Consider the following 5,756-nt stretch of genomic DNA (forward strand, 5'->3'; position numbering starts at 1 on the left):
ATATATATAAATTTATTTACCCCTTTCGAGCTGTATAGCCCATGGGGAGCATTACGGATCGGGGTAGCTATTTAAAGGTAAAAACCGTGCTTTTAACCGATAGCTATTTGGTATAAAGCCGGGTAAAAACTCCTTTCCTTTAAAGTATTTTTTATTCCGCATCGTTTTCGTAAGTAATTGTTTGTAAGGTGTTTTTCGCATTTCCAAACGTTTGGTAAAAAAAAAGTTGTTATTGTTCGAAACGAGGTATTATGGTTTGGTTGGAAGTTGGTTTGTTCGTTGCATTTAGGTTGCGTTGTTAAATGCACGTTTCCGTGCCAATTTAAAGCTTTCCCGTTATTCTTTCCTTTTTTATTAACTTTAGCAAATGGGTTAATATATTGCGGTTTTTTCCGCCTTTTTTTTTTAATCCTTTACGCAATTTTACCAAAAAATATTATTAACAATTGCAAAATAGCAATAGCAATAACCGTTGTAAGTTCTTCCTTTTTGGCTTTCGTTATTTTGCAGCCCATTTAACGTTTAATTGTAAAACCGTACATTTTTAGCGCTTCGTTAATATTTCGCTTCGATTTCCCGCGGTTTGTAATTGCACTATAATGCTTAAAAAAAAGGGTGGTACGAAAAGGCTTGCTTTATTTCCTTTCGAAATAACGGGCAATTTTAAAAAGCGCAAAGCCCGTTATTTGTATGTGGTTTTTTTTACATTTTTGCGATTTCCCGCTAACCCATTTTAATGTTTTTAGCAATTTAACCAATTGTATTACGTGCATGTGTATAATGGCCAGCGAAATTAATTTTAATAAAATTTGCATGCAGGATTTTAGTAAATTTTTTTCGTTGTTTTTTTTAATTTTGGTTTTCCGGATATTTCGTTAATAGGTTGTTTCGGTTTAAATTTTAAATTAAAAAAATGTATATATTGCTATTCGAAAAAAAAGGCTGGCAAAAACGGATAATGCATTTTTGCGCTGGGAAAAAGCGTTTCGAAATTGGGCCAACGTATATTTAATGCCGCGGAAAAGCTTAAATCCGTAAGTTTTGCTTTTAATGCCAATAATAGCTTTACGAACCGCAAAAAGCATTACGCTTGGGCGTTTAACTTTACGGGCAAAATAAAAGCTATAAATTTTTTTTATTTTGTTATATTTTTTACGTTTCCGGTACGTTGTTAATATTTTAAATAAAATTAAAAAGCTTGGTTTCCTTAATACAAGCGCCGCGCTTACGCCAAATTTAAAACCGTTTGCAAAGCGTATTTCCCAAACGATACCCCGGCCCCGGTAAAGCCTTCCCGTTATTTTGCGGAAAACCCCGGAATTAAAATTCGCCGCAATATTATTATTGCCAACATTTCCATTAAAATATTTTTCGTATTCGATATTGCTTTTAATTACTTTTAAGCTAAGCGTAACGGGCTTAGCGATTTTACGTTAATAAATTGCATTAAAATTTATACGCAAAACGTTTAATTTTATTAAAATGTTTACGTTTAATTTTATAACAACGTTACCGAATTTTTCAATCGTTATAATAAATATTTTAAAAGGGTTACCCCCGCCGATTTTTTGCAGGTTGGTAACGGCAACGGTAACGGTAAAAATAGTAAAGTGGCGGATAACTTTTTTTCGGTAATTAGTAATTTCGCGGCTAAGCTTAAAAAAAAGGACAATGCGGCTGGTTTTTAGCTTATTAATAAATTTGGTTAAGGTAAGGTTGCAAATTTAACCAAGGTTATTGCAACGGTAACGGGGGCGGTAAAAAGGGTGTTGGCGGCGCTCGGGGTAACAATTAAAAAAGCAACCGTTGCTGCACTTTTTCCCCTTTCCCAAACGCTTTCCCGCAACCCCAACAAATCCAATTTCGGGTTTAAAAATAAAAGCGATAATATAACCGTTTAAGCGTTATATACCCGGCGGTTCGGATTTTTTATATTTGGGATTTTAAAAACAGTTTGCGGTAACCCGCTTTTACGGGCGTAAATAAATCCCCGCTTTTTGGCGTTAAAATAAAAGGCTGCGTTATTTTGCTTATTGGTATGTAATATTGTTAATAATTAATAAAGTTATTAAAAGGTTTTTTCGATAAAGTTTAATATGGATTTGGCTTTTTAAAACCGGGGCGGTTAAGCTTTTTATTTCTTTTTTAAATTTGCCGTTTTATTGCGGCGTTTAATATTTTTTTATTTTTCCTTTTTTTCCGTTTTTTCCGCTTACGTATTAATAATATCGCTTAATAAAGCGTAATTAAAAAGTTATTTTATTTTTATAAACCATTTTGTAACGATTGTTGCTTCGTTTGGTTAATTTAGCGAAAATTTCGCCGCTTTTTTTATTATTTGAAAAAGTTTTTTTTTTGTTTTTGCAAATTCGGGCAATGTAATAGTACGTATGTTACCGTTTCCGGGTTTTAACCGCATTAACGCGTTGCAATTACGCCGGGAACTTTTTAAAAAGTTAAATAGCTTTAAAGCTTTAACTTTTCCGTTTTTAGTTAAACCAGCAACAAGCTTTGGGTTTTGTAAAAATTGCGGTAAAAATTTAAAATTTTTTCGTTGGGTTGCTTTTTGTTAATTTTAGCGCCTTTTTTGGTTGCCGTAACGTAATTGTATTACCTTTCCTTCCATTTTTTTAGCACCGCTATTTTCGGGTTTAATTTTCCAATCCAATTTAGCGCTTTTTCCCGTTAACAAAATAGCTGCGTAATTGTAGCCGTAAATTTCCGCTTTTTATTTTTTAATTTTCGCTGTACCTTTTTGCAAATATTTGCAATTTTTTCCGTTAAACCGCCTTTTTTTAGCTTTTTTTCGAAATGGGCAACGCAACCATTTAACCATATTTAAATTGGGGCTACATGCGTTTTTAATTTTAGCAATTTTTATAAAGTTTTTTTGTAAGCCCCCGTTATTATTTTTAAGCAATTATTTTGCGTTTTTGCTTACGCTTTGGCCATTTTTTTAAGCCGCAACGGGGTAGCGTCGAATTTATAATAAACCGGCGCCGCGTAATTTAATGCTGCTTTAATTACGGCTAAATACAAATATTTGGTTTTGGTAAATGTAGGTTTTTACGTTATTGCTGCTAAACGCGTAATAAATAACATTTAAATTGCTATTTTTTCGCGCATTTTTTGGATGTGCTAAATTTAATCCAATTTGGAATTAATTTAAAAGCTTAATATTTGCATTGCTTTTTTTGTTGTTTTTGGTTTTACCGTAACCTTTTCGAAACGGAAAAATAGCGTTAACGCGGGTTTTTTCCTTTTTATTAGCCAAATTAATTAATATTTGGCCGGGTTAAATTTCGTTCCAAATTTTTTTGCCCATTTTAAGCATACGTTATGGGCGGTTTTAAATTTGTTAATTGCGTTCGTTGCGTTGCGGTTAAAATTAATTAAATTGGTATTATTTGCAAATCCCGTAATTGCAACCCCTTTTATTTCCCGTAACTTTTTGTACAAATTTGCCGTATAAATAATAAAAAGGATAAATAATATTAAGGACTTTTGCGGAATTTTGCATAAAACTTTATTTTTTGCCGTATTTTTACCGTTAAAAAAAGTGTTATTTTTCAATTGCTTAAAATTTTTTTAAAAAAATCCAAAATTTATTGTAAAAATTGGTATTTTTTTATTTCGTTAAAAAAGCGTACATGCGATACGGTATTAAAAGCGCCGCTTATATCGAATAATAAAAAATTAATTACCGCTTTCGCGTTTTAAACCGTATTTACCACTTTTGTAAATAAGCGCATAGCCGTTTCCGTAAATTTGCATTATTAATTACCCATTTATTTGTTAAAAAATAATTAATAACTTTTTGCGGCGTTTTTAATGCAAAACGTTAAAAAAAATTTAACGCTTTTTTTATCGTTTTTAAAAAGGCAATTGGCTTTTACGCGTTTAAAATGTTTAAATTTTTATCGGGTTTTTGGAAAATAATAATGCGGAATTTCCGGAACTTTTCCGGAAAGTAACCGCGGTTTGCGCATGCCGTAAACATTTCCGCTAATGCTTCGAAAAATGCCGGTTTTATTGTTAGCAATCCCCCGGTAAAAATCCCCGTTAAATTTGGGGCTTTTTAATGTTTTGTATTTCGAAAAGTCCTTTTTACGTTTTTTGCGGTAATTTTTTTGCAAACAAGCAAAGGTTGGGAAAATGGTTTGGGGTATTTGGGGATATCGGTAATATTTGCCGTTAATATAAAGAAAAACTTCCTTTTTAAATTTGCTTTTTTTGCTTTTTTTGTTACCGTTACCTTTTCGTTTAGTAATTTTAACAACGGGAGTAACGAAAAGGGAAAAGGTTAGTAGCTTTTGTGTTTTGCTTATTTGGCAATGGTTTATATGCTTTTAGCGTTTTATATAATGCTTATTTCGTGCATTACGGTACGCTACGTATACCTTTTCGTTACTTTAATAGCGCTTTTCCTTTTTTTAATAGCTTTTTTTATTATTGCGTAATTGGTTTTTAAACGGTTTGCTTTTTACGTTAATTTGGCCCAGTGCTTATTGCGGAATAATTAAAAAAAAATCCGTTTATTAGCTATAATTTCCGGCTTTTTTTTTAATTTTGGTACGGTTAAATTGCGAATTTCCAATATTGCTTTTGTAATGTTATTTATTTTTTCGTTAATCGTTTAAAGGTTAATAAATGGTTGTAGCAAAAGGGAAATCCTATCGTTCGTTAAAAATTTAGCAAATTTTTTATTAATTTTTTTCCAATTTTAACCTTTTAAAATTAGTGCGTAAAGGTTTGAAATGGTTTTTAAAATTGTAATTACCATTTCCGTATGGTTGTTGTTATTTTAACGCCATTTTAACGGTTGTTAAATTTTTAACTTTCCGGTAGCTTAAATTAAATCGATAATGGTATTTTTGCAATAAAAAGCGGATTTTGTTGCTGCGTTTTGGCAAGTTATTAATTGCATGCTTTATAATTTTGTTAAACCGACCAATTTAAAAGCTTTTGCGTGCATTGGTACGTTTTTTGGACGCTTCGACATTTATGCTTTATAATAAAAGTTAAAATCCTTTACTATTAAGCTATTGCTTTTCGGTTTTTTCCCGGCAAATTCGTCGATAAATATTATCCAATTTGTAATGGTTATGCTTTCCGGAAACGGGAAATAAACCGACCAAATCGTTATATTTTCGTTTTAAATGCTAATTGTAATTTTGTACCAATTCGGTTTTACTTTGTAATTTAAAATACGTAGCGTTAATTTAATATAAATAATTGCTTTGGTAATAAAGGGAAAAGGGGAAGCAAATTATAATAATGGGAAAAAGGAAAGCGCGTTGCCTTTTTTTTAACGGTTTTAAAGGGATTCCGGTGGGTTACCGTATAATCGTTGCGGGGTAAAATTGTATATATATTAAATTAGCTTTTTCCTGGCCCATAACGGAAATTTAGCGTTTTTTTTCAAATCTTTTAGTAATTTTTGTATTGCTAATACGTTAAAACTGCTTTTTTTCGTTAGTAATGCGTTAAATACTTCCGGTTTTTTCGTTACGTTTTATTAAAAAACTTTAAGCATTGGTTTTTTTATTAAAAAAGTCCTTTTTTGCTTTTGGGGGGGGGGGGGCGGTAACGTTAACGTTTCTTTTTTGTATAATTGGGTGCTAAAGGATTGTATATTATTGGATAATTGGGAAAAGGTAAAGCTTTTTTGGCTAGCCTTTTTTATTACTTCCCGTAGCGGTAAAAAGGACGCGGGTGTTGCCGGGGAAATGGGTTTCGTCGGGGGGTCCGCGGGG

Source organism: Gaeumannomyces tritici (genome assembly GCF_000145635.1).
Source record: "Gaeumannomyces tritici R3-111a-1 unplaced genomic scaffold supercont2.21, whole genome shotgun sequence".
Classification (NCBI taxonomy): domain Eukaryota; kingdom Fungi; phylum Ascomycota; class Sordariomycetes; order Magnaporthales; family Magnaporthaceae; genus Gaeumannomyces; species Gaeumannomyces tritici.